This window comes from Euprymna scolopes, chromosome 6 (assembly GCF_053919585.1).
Source record: "Euprymna scolopes isolate OS-2025 chromosome 6, ASM5391958v1, whole genome shotgun sequence".
In the NCBI taxonomy this organism is placed as follows: Eukaryota; Metazoa; Mollusca; class Cephalopoda; order Sepiida; family Sepiolidae; genus Euprymna; species Euprymna scolopes.
This window is the reverse complement of record NC_136487.1, coordinates 86,945,637-86,960,458: the sequence shown is the minus strand read 5'-3', so window position 1 is coordinate 86,960,458 and position 14,822 is coordinate 86,945,637.

Sequence of the window (14,822 nt, the reverse complement as noted above, 5' to 3'; positions counted from 1 at the left end):
GCCTAACATCACCAGCACATTTGAGAAGTTTTATCACTGCACAAGCAAAAGTATGCAGCATATAAAGTCAACAGTAGGTTCTTTAATAAGACAAGGGTGCGTTCGAAATGAATGTTTCTGTTTAGAGCACAACTGAACCATAATACTTGACTTTTGTATTTTAAACTTTAATTCAAGCCATTATATAAAAATAATTTTATAAAATCAACAGTAGGTTCTCTACAGTGCAATGTAGACTTCAATATATTGTGGGCTAACACTGCAAGAAGGCATGTGAAGCTTCCTCTCGATGCACTGCAGTGAGACTTGAGCAGGCATTCAATCAGTTTGATGGAAAAATGGTCGATTTCAACAATCTCGATGATAAAAGATCAAAGTGTAGTATCTGTTCTTCAGATGCGGTACTTCCATTTCTCGTTCTCTTTCAGTGGAGGAGAAATCCTTCACGACTGAGACAATTTTTATTTTTGTACCTTTTCTCCATGTTAAAAAACGACCCTGGTGTCTAACTCTGTCCCGTGGGGAGGCATTGTAAATAGGGACAATAAAAGTATTGGAAGTATAGAACATTCGTTGATCCTCATTCAATCCTGGCCAACATCACGTTTCCCTGCTAGTATTAAAATAAGCAGATGCTGTGCAAAAAAAAAAAAAATAACATTTAAAAGATATGCACGAGGTTCCTTCAATAAGTTTCCAAACTTTTTTCTACAAGCATTTAAAATTGTCATAGACTTTTGAAAATTCAGTATGTTAATGCTATACATCTTATGAGATGACTGACCAATTTTTATAATTTCAGGTTCAAATGAACAGCTACTGCAGGTATTGGAATACATCCTACTAAAGCCTGATTATTACAGCTGGTAAATTTCAAAAATGCAATGTGGGCATGATGACACTTTCAAAGAACGATATGCAATAAAATTATGTTCTAAACTTGGAAAAAAATGTCACAGAAACATATGAAATGCTTCAGACTGCTTCAGGACCATTTTGCAGGAATTGAGCATCAGTTTTTGAATAGCATAATAGATTCAAAGAAGGCAGAGAGTCTGTGAGGGAGGTGTGAGAGGAGTAATTGAAGTCAGAACACCAGAGTTGATCGGTCAAATAAAGAATTTCATGGATAAGGACCGTCGTGTGTCTATAGAGACGCAGTTTGATGTCAATGCGGGAACTGTACACACAATTATTCCAGAGGAACTGAAGATGCGGAAGGTTTATGCAAAGTTTGTCCCAAGAGTGCTTAGAGATATTCAGACTATTTGATCAAGACTGTTTGGCCAAGATGGGCGTCAAGACAGTTCCACACCCTCTTTATAATCCAGACCTTGCTCCCTGTGAATTCTGGTTATTCCCTAAGCTCAAGGAAAACCTTAGAGGCTGTCGTTATCAGACAATTGAGGAGATGAAAAAGGTTGTGATGAGGATCATTGACACGATCACACAAGAGGACTTCCATGAGGTTTCCAAAATTTGTTGGAATGGTACAACAAGTGCATTGCAGCCGGAGGAGATTACTTCAAAGGGAACCAGAATTTCAGGTGTGTACTATCAATAAAAGTTTCCATACGAAAAAAAAGTCTGGAAACTTATTGAAGGCACCTCGTAGTTTTACTTACAAAATTTCGTGCTTGTTCAGAATCTCCCCTCATGAATGAAAAAAAACAAAAATCAAGAAAACTCTCTATGATGTACGTATTCGTGATAGAAAGAAAATATCCTATATCAAAAATCACGTAAATTGATCAATTATTTCATTTTTAATAAAGAAAATCAAAATTTTATGGCCAAACTCTGAGTGACGATCCAGTGAAGTGACACCATCTTGGAAGCAGTCTGAAGAAAACAAGGAGATACCTCCAAATCGAGACTTTAGAAAGCCATTCTTAACATGGGGAGTGGAAGGTATTAGAAAAAACTCAAATTCACTGAAAAATGAGTTTCCATCATGTGTTCGTATTTCATACAGCTTTTACTTTATTTTTATTTTTTCATAGTGGGGAGGATTCTTGACAAGCATTTTAATTATTTTATAATAAACAAACGAAACAGCATATATATATATATATTGTCACGACCCGGTTAATGGATAACGGAATTGATTGGCAATCAGATCGAGACACAAAAATTTATTTTATTTTATATCCAATGTCTCATAATTATCTTCGGTTAATCGTCGGATGTCGGATCAACCAGCAAAACATATCATTAAGGGGAATGGAACAACAGAGCAATGAATGACGAAACAAACACTCAATCAAAGTTTAAAATTCAAGGAAGACTTTTATATACAAAAAGGAAGAAGAAAAAGCTCCGATAAAAAGAATGAGTGGGATAAACGTATTTTTGGGGATGTTTGCCAGATGTATGCGACATGCAATTACAATACAATATGTATAAAAGTTTGTGGATAAGAAAAGATATTGGCATGAGATAGGCCAAACTTAGCTGTTTTGTCCGTTAGGGTAAACACGGATCATCAGTTCGCAGACACAATATCCAAGAAAAAAGTTGAGATGGCGAAAGTCTATCTCTTCCTCGAATCTTAGTTCCAAAGAAGAATATATGTGAGTTCAATCGACAATACGATTGTATTTGAATAATAATCCACAATTTAATTAATTCAAATCTCAATCAGATTAAATGTTGAGTTCAATCGACAATACGATTGTATTTGAATAATAATCCGCAATTCAATTGATTCAAATCTCAATCTTTGATGAGGTTCGATTCTTGGAGATAATGTTTGTACACCGGGCTGTATCGCTTCTTTTCGCCAACTGTTTATTTCTTATTTTCAAATCTCTCGTGGTCCGCTTTTCCCGCCACAAATGTTCGCTGTCTGGTTGCCATGACGACGTATTTCCGCTCGTTACGGCGATATTCACACCCAACCTCTGTCCCACTTCCCTCAGCCAAGTGACTGCCACGCCACATCATTTACAGAGAGAGGGGGTTATCTGGTTGATTAGGTCTTAGGAAGACAGAGAGATAGCGAGATATATATAGAGAGTAAGTAGAGAGATTGAATGTTCGCTTTGCTCTGACGTCACAATATATAGCTTAATGCGTAAGAGGAAAAGAGAGTGTTCAATGCCACAGGAGGAGACTTATCTGGATAATGCCAAGCTCAACAATTATCATTGGAGCTTATACAATAGAACAACAGGAGTATGAAATGAAGTCACAAAACTATATATTGGTGGATATAGATCGGTTCATTTATTGAATAATGGAATACAAACAAAATTTGAGGGATAGAAGGGACTCTTTATGCCAAGGCATTTCGAAGCCTAATGCTTCTCATCAGAAGAATAGAGAGGGCGCTAGGTAGTATGGTGGAGATGTGGCGTCTAGCGTAGGGTTCATTAGGAGCTAAAAAGACTGTGGAATTATAGAATGTTGGGGAAAGCTTTCCTCAGCATTCTATAATTCCACTTAGTCTTTTTTCCTATATATATAGTTTTGTGACTTCATTTTGTACTCTTGTTGTTCTATTATATATATATATATATATATATATATATATATATATATATTATATTATTAACATTTTAAGTAAATTATTAATATATATATATATATATATATACATATATATATATACATATATATACTAGCTGTACCCTGCCACGCGTTGCAGTGGCTCAATTTGGTGTAATGGAAAAATTTAATAAAAAGAGAAAATGCATGTTTCTTATATTCTTAGTACAGCACTCCACTCCAAAAAGTGAAAAAGAAGGCGAAAATGAAAAAAAATGGTACTCTTGCAGAATTTGATCTGGACCCTCGGGAGTTTCTGTCAATCATTCATGGTTTGGACTCGACCAACAATTAGTGGATGAAGCTGAACGTAGCAAAAATGTTGAAACGCTAAATGTTTTTTTTTGTTGTTGTTTTACAAAAATGTGAGTTAGTAATTAATATTTGGTTGATGGCGGGGGGGGGTTACTATACACAGATTCGAAAAAGTTGTCCAAAAACAAATAAATGAAAGCAAAGGTAAGGTAAGTTACGTTTCTACCTAATTGGATAATTGTTTAGTGTTTTTTATGTAATGTAAAATGTTTAATTGGCTCGAAAAACAGAAATGGTCGCGGACTCTGTTGAATACGTTAAGTTTGGGAAAGTAAGTTGAAAACTAAAAACTATACAAAACAGTGTTTGAAACTCACTGAATATATGTTACCATGACATAGGCTGGCATAATCGGTGTGTTTCTGACAGTATTTTGTATAGTTTTTAGTTTTAACTCACTTTCTCTAACTAAGTAATCAACCATTTGTAGCTTTCAAATACACCGATAAACACTGTTTTTCAAGCCGACTAAACGTTATATTAAATGAAAAGGGTTTATATTACTAAACACAGATACAAAGAAGTTGTCAAAAAATAAATATATAACAAATAAATAGCAATGTATCGGGATGCGTACGGGATGAAAAATTATTGGTAAATTTTTAGATTAGGTCCACCTCCTCAATTTTCTTTTAAATGACGACTTGTAATGGTTTTCGACTATGCTGAATACAAAAATCGCATTGAAATTTTGCAGAAATAAGTAGTTATCAAGATATAAAAAGTTGTATTATGCATTGTAATCTTTGGCGGCCATCTTTTTTACGCACATGTATTTGTTTATGGCGCGTGCGCACATAAAAAGATGGCCGCCAAAGAATACAATGCATAATACAACTTTTTATAGCTTGATAACTACTTATTTCCGCAAAATTTCAATGCGATTTCCGTGTTCAGCATACTTGGAAATCTATAAATGTCGTCATTTAAAGAAAAATTGTGCAGGTGGACCTAATCTAAAAAAATACCAAATTATTAAACATTTCTCCAGCATGTTAGTGAAATTTATAATACTTAAAAAAAATTTTAAAAAACAACAAAAGTTTTGAAAAAAAACCCCAAAAACCTCACCTTTCATAAAAACAGATAAATTATTGTAAATAAACACCAACTCACCTTTTATAAAAACAATTAAAAAAAAAACACCCACACACTGACTTTTAACTAAATAAGTAAAAAAAAAAATTAAAAACTCGAAACTTTATTTTCATAAAAACAATAAAAAAGTCATGTTCAATCTATTTTTTTTTCTTTGAGAAACAAATATATTTCTGACTTACAAATGCGATAGAGGCTCATATTATTTTTACTTTCTATGGTTTTGATATACCGCGTTTTTATTGGTTACAAAATGGGTGACTGATTTATCAGAACGTTGTAACTAAAAAGTGAGCACCACTTTCAAATGTAGAAATAATGATTTAAAAAATTTTTTTTTTTTTTAAATAATCTGTTTAATTAGTGTCCAATCAATAATAATCCAGTGAAAAAAAATTCCAAAAACCTATAAGTATAGAAATTAATCATGGGAGTGATGGTTGTACTACTACGCCACTTACGTCGCCTTTCGCACATTTACAAACATTATTTACGTTAACTCTTTTCATAAATAATTTTTAAAAAAAGTAACTAAACCATTTATTGATGATTTGTCACGTGTACAAACATTTATTTATTTATTTACGTAGGCTTAACTCTTTTCATGAATAAGAAAAGTTTTACTCTTTAAGAATAATAAAAGGAAAAAGTTACTAAACATTTATAAAACGAAAAAATAATTTCTCACACACTTACTTCTTTTCATGAAGGCCAGAGGAATAGTTGGCCGAAAAGTCGTGAAACAACAACTAATAAAGATGAGAATAATAGTCCGCAATAAATAAAATTGGTGCTAATGCAGAGAGTGATCCGCGCTATTTTTTAAATCGTATTTCCACGTTTAATTAAAGTTTTACGATGTTTTTTTTTATTCAATTGTAAGGTTAAAGTACAGAATAGGTACAAAACACCCTCCCCTCCCCATGTTAAGAATGGCTTTTTAAATAAAAGCCTTATTTCAGCACGGATCACTCTCTGCATGAGTATCATAAAAATTAATACAAATAATATTTATCTCAATAAGTGAAAGGCTAATTTCTACCGGAAATAAAATGGCGTATAATCTCGCAGTTACGAAAATATTTTTATTTAATTTAATATTTTTATAATTTGCAATGTTAAATTATTTTAATAACATGCAAACATTCCTTGACTTTAAATATAAAATTTCTGAAAATTTCAAATTTCAATTAAATTGGTAATGTAAAAATATGGTTCTATAGACTTTGAACGAACCAAGAATTATATATATATATATATATATATATATATATATATATATATGTATAAGAGCAAACAGTTAATAAAACATGTTGAAAAACACTTTGAAAAAGACTTAAAAACATATTTAATCTGAAAAGGAAACACTTGATAAGTGGATAGTCCTTAACCCGCGGAGTTTCGAAGAAATACTTTCCTTCTCGGAGGGTAGGAATTAGCAAAATGTGGGATCGGATTTTGTATACAAAAGTATTTGATGAAACTGCAAGTAAGTCAAAGATCTTACTTGATAACAAAAAGTGAAACAGAGGGAATATGGTAAAGAATATATATATATATATTATATATATATATATATATATATCATATTTATATTATTAACACTTCAAGGAAATTATTAATATATATATATATATATATATAACTAATACATTTACTCACATAAAATTAATATACGAGAGTATAGATTTATGCATAAACTTTAAGTATTTACTTCAAAAGTGCTCAATACGTAGGTAGAGCTAGTTAGTAATTTATAAAATATATATGGCGATTAAGCTACACTGAATATTCGGCGTTTCATCCACTCTAGGATTCCTCAGGCTTATGTGCGAATTCTGTGGTTGTTTATCGTTTTTATATGGTCCTCTTCTATTGAGGATTTAGTTAGCCAATCAGCTTTCTAGTATCCACCGCGCCCCTTCCTATCAGCCAATGGGCATGCATTTTATCGGACAAAGGATCTGTTTTAAAACTAGGTTAGTGTTCTTTTTTTGTTTTTTTTATTGTTAGTTTATATATAAATATATATATGTGTACATACATATATGCACATATGTATACATATATATGCATACATATATGTGTGATCGTTTATGTATATTCATGTTTATTTAATTTATTTATTTGTTTATTTTCTATTGTTTTTGTTAGTTTTAAAACTATTTTGTATTGCTATCCTAGAGTAAATTTTATTTTGTGAACACAGTTATTTGCTATTTCTCTTCTACAGTTTAATAGATATTGGGGTTCTTTAAAGTACAGGATAGCAAACTTTTCATGAAGGCATAATCTACATGGGTCGTCTAGATGCCTACACGTGGTAGCTTGTCTTATTATTTTCCATTCGACTACCGGCGAATGTCCGCTTTCTTTGAGTTCCCAGTATTTATTCGCTAGTGTTGTTTTTATACTGTGTTTTTTATTGTTGAATGTACTTTTGTGGTCATATATATATATATATATATATATATATATATATATATATATATATATATATTGTTGAATGTACTTTTGTGGTCATATATATATATATATATATATATATATATATATATATATACATATATATTAATAATTTATTTGAAATATTAATAAATTAGTATATACAAATCGCAATAGATTAAAAAATGTTTTGAAATGTTTTCAAATTTTCAACAAATTTTTTATTTAAAATTAAAGAAAAATTATTTTATGACGGTAAAAATCCAAGCTCAATGAATACCGTTTGTGATTTCAGAGCATATCTAGTATAATAGAATAGTTCGCAAAAATTCCAAAGATCAAGTTTTCTCTGTTGATAATTTATTGTTTTCACAGAGAATGTATTACAATATTGTTTCGTTTGCGATTGACACGTCAGCAAAATTATGCCTTTGCTGTATTTTCCGTCACTTTTCATATTCTTATTCGACGACTATAAATTTTTTTTTCTGTATTAGTTAAAAAAAAAAAAATAGAGAATAATGCATAGTTTTATTTGAAAAATATAAAAGGAATTGTCTTACTATTTTATGATAATATGCATATAATATTGGTCTCTTAAAAACAATTAAAAAAAACAAACTTTTCTTGAACAACTCACATAGTCCATGCGATCAAGAAACTCTCCCAGTTTTCTTTTTATTTCTGGAGAAATATGAAATACTCTTTTATTAATGCACCGTATAGAGATATGGATGTATGTTATGGTTTCATTGTTGTAAAGTAAAAAGGAAAGTGGTCGATCATAGTCAAAGACAACCCAAACGTTCTCTTTTCATTGGTTACTACGCCAAAACAATGTCTCCCTTTCCGAGGATTTCTCCACTTACTCTTGATCCTGGCTTTATGATGCTTAGTAAGGGTCATCAAGTACCATTTTTTGAGTTGGGGTATGACCCTCCTGGCTCAGTAACAAACACTCTAAAATCATTATGTCAGATGGGTCAGTTATAGTTGTTTTTGTTGGTGTTGAATGAATCAGACTTCTGCATAGAGCCAATAAGGATCAGGCTCCAGAATTGTCTGATCTGCATGAAGTTCTCTTCATTAATCATAACTAATTATTTGATGTGCAAAATTACAGCTTTACCCCCTACACTGAGAATATCAAAAGCTTGCATACGAAGTCGTGGAAGGTTTGCCTCAGTACACATAAAGAAATGTCAGTTGCACACGCACAGAAGCAATATTGTTATCCTTACTCCATTAATTTGCCAGAGATGACTAGAGTATGACTGATCCTGATGTTGACATCTGGATTTTCACCAGAGCCCTGTTAGCAGGATAGCTCTAAAACTACCAAGTCGCCATGCTCCATACCACGGTGAGGAAGGTTTAGGGGAGTGTAAATGTAGTAGGAAGAAATAGACACAACCATGTCAGAGGTGACCAGAGAATAACGGATCCTGATGTTTGCATCTGAATTGTCACTAGAGCCCTATTAGGCGAGTAGATCTTCCAGTTAGCAAACAAAAGACGATGAATTAGGGTCCTAATTTTTGAATATGAAAAATGTTACCATTACTACCAATAATTCCAGGATCACTATAACAGTTCTGAAAAACCTAAAAGAATTAGAGTACAAGAAATTGGAGTTAGAGAGAGAACTGAAACCGTACAACAGATGGCATTGATGAAAACATTTGGGATATTAAAGAAAATTAAGCGTAGATCATAAATACATAAGTTCTAAATACAATGGAATGCACATGTTATTAATACAAAAGGTAAGAGAGTTGTGCTAAGCACACAAGAAAAACGTAACAGTTCCGTATGGTGTTTGTCTATAAAGGCAAAGATCACACTTCAAGTTTGGTCGCCATCCCTTTCCAAGAGTGTCTCCTTGAAAAGGTACATTCTGAATAGTATGCATATAATACTGGTCTCATTAGCGAACATTGTACCAAATGGACCAGTTTTAGTTGTAGTAAGCACAAACACACATGCTCAACACGAATAAGCTAAAAATAAAGTCATGCGGCAGAATGATGTAGGAACTAGTATAAAAATCGAGTTGAAGGATATAAATATTTGATATTGTTATTTGGTCAAGATAAGCAGGTTAGGGGATCCAGATGAATCCTCTAAACATGCTGGGTGTCAAAAAGTATTTTTTGCATAGTTGAAATTCATGTGCATATCTGTATAAAAAAATGGTGAAAAAGCCTGGTTGACAAGATACACATTTATTATTAATAGTTTGAGGCACCTCTCTAACCTCAATGACGTCCACACTGATCTGGCAATGCTATCAGTCCTTCCCATTATCAGTGGCATCCTCCTAACGTTCTAGCTTCTAGAGATGTTCTTTATTCTAACCAAAACGCTCTCAATGACCAGCAGGCGTTGTTTTCATATTTTTATGCATATTTCAGAGATATATTTTGTATGTTATTGGTGCAAGAAACGTTACTTTTTATTTTTACGTTGTTTGCTTGCGTTTGTCATTCTTTCTTATCTATTATCTTATTTTGTCTTGTGTCTTAATTGTTAAGAACGATTACTAGCATTGGCTCCTTGCAACAAGTGATGATCTTGACGCCTTAATAAACTATAACAAACCATAAACGAGAAATATAATGATGAATAATAGAACAGGCATTAGGGTTTCAATTCCTCACCACACAATCTCATGAGTGTAGTCACAAAATTTGGAAAGGGACCCTTGACCCTCTTTAACATGCGGCATGACTCTGGATCCCAAACCAACTTTTTCCAAAGACAAGAGATAACTTTCTTGTTCTTAAAAAATATATGTATATACTAGAAAAGATACCCACGCTTCACACGGGACTTTGCTGTACATTTGGGTACCCACTTTGCGGGTATTCGAGCTTATACCAAAGTCCCGACCTTAATCTTTGACTTTGATGTTGAAAATGTATATATACATATGCTATGACCATGACCTTTGACCTTTACCTTGGAAAATGGTGTGCACCATCCCTAGGTGGGTGACCATCATCATGCCAGGTTTGGTCATGATTGGTTCAGTGGTGTGGGCTGTAAGAGAGTTGTATGCACAGACACACATAAACTACTTTATATAACTAGATATAGAAATAGTAAGTCAGTAGCGAGCTTATAGATAACCATGTAGGATGAGATAGCCTTCTTGCCGAGTATGGGATATGCATCCTGAACAGACAGCTTGACAGGTTTCCTTTGTTACTGAAAGCCAGCGTCATTGCTTTTAAAACCTTGAACTCTGACAGCTCTTCTGCTTCATCTCAGTAGATTCAATTTTAATGTTAAAAGGGTCTCCGTGCCATGGAATATCCAGTGGTGCTTTGCTGAAATAAGATTTGAGAGAAATTTCGAGATGTCCAGTGATGCAACTTTTGATACCGATAGGAAGTTCAATCCTCTGCTTGTGCAAATGCAAATGCTTGCAAATACCTATCCAAAAAAGGAAACGTGTCTTTCAAATAAAATTTGAGCAGATAGTCCAACAACTTTGTCTTGAATGTGTCACATCACAGCCTTGCAAGAATTGGTTCATTTTGTTTTCAATATGAATACTTAGAAAAGAGAATTGGCAATGAAACTTTTTAGAAACATATGAAGTGATCCACAATCTGGCCAGTGGTTGTTAATTTGGTTAATCTAACATATAAAGTTATCTTCTGAAATTTTAGAACTTATACCTAAATAGCATATAATCTGAGATATCAAATTTTTATTCTAACTAGTCAACTCTCATTTGTTATTGTTGTATCATGTTATTGGCATCATAATAACGTTCTTTGCTACTGTTTATTTAAAAGATTAAGCTCGTTTGAACAATTTGCATTATTGACACATTTTCCAATTATGAATGAAAATTCAAAATCATCAAGAAGAATCATTCATATTTTTATTCGACGACTATAAATTTTTTTTTCTGTATTAGTTTAAAAAAATAATGGAGAATAATGCGTAGTTTTATTTGAAGAATATAAAAGGAATTGTCTTACTATTTTATTTTTTCTTTATTTTATTTACTTCCGTTCCAGGAGGTTAGACACAGGTTAAGTGTGAGTTTGATAGAATTATTTATGTGGAACAAACTAGATTCGAACTTGGCGCATACAGGTTTTCGGTTCGCCACTTAGCCACCGTCACACCCATTATTTCTTTTTTTTTATATTCATTTTAAAAAAATGTGCAAAAAAAAAACAAAAAAAAAAAACTAAACGACTTCATTGCATACTGGTTAGCGTAAATTAACATTCTGAACATCGTGGTTATTCATTCCAGCATGAAAATCGAAATTCAAAATGGCGGCACAAACACATGGAAATTCAAATAAAGCCACCAAGAAAAATATAGAAGATAATAAAAAAAATCGTCTATGAAATACACTTTTAATATTACTGTGTAGAAAGAGAACAATATACTGTTAGAAAAGAATCTCTTTATTTCTCCAATAATAAATAACAACACGGGACTGATTGGCTGGATATTCTCCATCCATGCCTTCAGGGATTTGTTCAAAACATCGGTCGAAATATGAAGTAAAAAAAAAAAAAATGTGGACAAGTTAATCAAAGTTATTTTATGCTGACAAAGTAACTGTAACTTTCCTTTTCATTCTGCTAATTTATGCCAATGGCTTTTTGATGTTCAAAGAAGTGCGGTTGAAGGTTTTCATGACAAACATCCATCATCATGTCGATGTTTCCATTTTATAGCTCCACGACTTTTATATGCACAAATAAGTAAGTTGCTTGTCAAAGTTTCTTTGTATAAATGTACAGGGACTTGACAGCAGTGAATAAACACAAACAATATATAATATGTAAATTAAATATATTTCGATGGTGAAGCTATTGAGGTTGTTCAGAAGTTCAGTTATATTTATGATACTATTGGAGCACAGGGAGGAGTAGGAGCTAGTGTGATTACAAGAGTGGCTGTTTATGGAACTTCTACCATTACTAACCACTGTTAGCCAAGAGAAAAGTCTATTGTCTATAAATCTGCAGGGTACTGGTGTACGGAAGTGAAACCTGACCAGTTAAGGATTCGTTGTATCGAGAGAAATGGATGCTTTTTTTTTTCAATATTTCCCCACCACTTATTTGATATTGGACCAAATGTTTTTTTTCTGTGTACATGAGAAGTATGTTATCGGTCATGACAATCAATGATTGGAAAAGTTTCTTATAGTTGTTCCTATTTATAATGCCTCCCCACGGGACAGAGTTAGACACCAGGGTCATTTTTTAACGTGGAGAAAAGGAACAAAAATAAAAAATGTCTCAGTCGTGAAGGACTTCTCCTCCACTGAGAGAGAACAAGAAATTGAAGAGTAGTATCTGAAGAACAGATACCACACTTTGATAAGAGTTTTGTTTTAGTAACTTACATGTGACCATCTATTTTTGGTCGAATTCTACTACAGACTAAAGGTCATTTTCTAAGGATTCAGCCATTCCTTTGCTTGTAAGCATTTGATTTGCCCTAATGCCAGAAATAGAGCAGGATCTTATATGCAAATACATACATACATACATACATACATACATATATATATATATATATATATGTCAAAAACGATTCCTTTAATTACCTTATTTCATTTGATTTTGTTTCAAACAAAATCTTCCACTACTGATATTAATAATAAAGCAATAAATATTGATTGATTTTAAGCTACCACTAAGACTAAAATATATAGATTGTATATTTTTACATTTGAGAAAATATATGCACATTAATCAAGTATTTTACGGTGCTTGGGAAAAATAACAACTTTATAGTTAAATATTTAGAGATTTATGAAGAATTGGAATCGGTACTTGTATTGGAATCAGGAATTTAGTAAGAATCAGTAATTGTATCGGAATCGGGAAAAATATTGGAATTGTCCTATCACTAATATATATATATATATATATATATATATATATATATATATATATATATATAAAAATGTTTAGAGGTACAGAATTTATATATAGTTTTGAGAATAATAAGCGGAAGTTTCTCGAGAGCTCTTTCAGCTATCATCTCATCAGGAGAAAATCGATAGCGTACAAAATAATATTGTGTCGAAAATAAAGAGTTCTAATGGGGAACTTATTAAATGTGCCAAAAGTACGGGGCCACTCAAATAAATTTGTTAACGTTTAAAAACGATTAAAATATTGGCACGACGATGTGGTTTATACGAGTCAAAAGGTGCAAGGATGTTCGCCCAACATAACCAGCATCGCACTGGCATTTAAATTGATATGCAATATTGCTATTTTGGATGTAAGGCAAACTATCCTTGCGAAAAGACGGAAAAGCAAGTCTCGTAGTATATACCAAACGCAAGGACACAGAATTAAAGCAGTCGTAAATACTTCTGCGAATCTGTTTGGAAAGTCTATTACTCTTTTCCCCAATCCACGATAATTTTAAATAAACCGGGCATTTCAAGGGTCCAAACTTTTTAGGGGATTTAAAATCCGCAACCTTTTTGAAAATACAGTCATCAATAAGGTCAACAGGATAACCATTATTGATGAATATTTCCCTGATCTTATCGAGTTCAGCGTCTAATCTGTTAGGCGAACAAATCATATATATATCTTTTTTAACGTTGCAAAACCTATACAGCACTTTGAAAATAATATACAAACAAACCCTAGAGGCCCCATTTCACTAACAAACTCATTAGAAGTTGATCGTTGGTTATCAAAAGATGCAAAAAAAACAAAAACAAATTAAATTGTCTCACAAGAGCAAATACTCAGAGATATACGAGTAAAAAAAAAAAAAAAGAAAAAAAAAGCGAATGGGAATTCGTGTGAAATATATATACAATAATATATATGTACAACTGAGATGGAGGGGGTATGAGAGCAATTAAAATATATTTCCGAGCAAGTTTAATGATTAAATGAATTCTTTCTGTTGCCAAAGTGACGGCTTGCATGAAAGAATTGAGACTGACTCCAAAATTTTAATTTTGAAAATCAGCCCGGTACAATATTCTGAAACAATCCATTTTATAGACATTGGCGCAAGATGGATTTTCAATTAGATGTTGGTTAATGGCAAATTCCAAAGCAAAAGAAGAGCGAAAATTACATGGCTTGCCTAGTTTAATTTCAGTATATGTTGGTTGATGCATGTCTGCAAGTTTAAGAAGGTTCGACCCACATAGCCGGCAGCGCGCTGGCAATTAATTTCATAAATAACATTACTTTGTGTGATGTGGAGCAAACTGTGCTTTATGACAGGGGAAATACAGATCTTACACCAAAAACCAACCGTAATATGACAGACAGGGAACAATTTGTTACAGATTTAATAATATATCTGCCCAAACACTGACCAGAGACTCCAATCTAAGGTAGTTTTAAATAAACAGGACACTTGGACGGACCCAACGGTATAAGAGA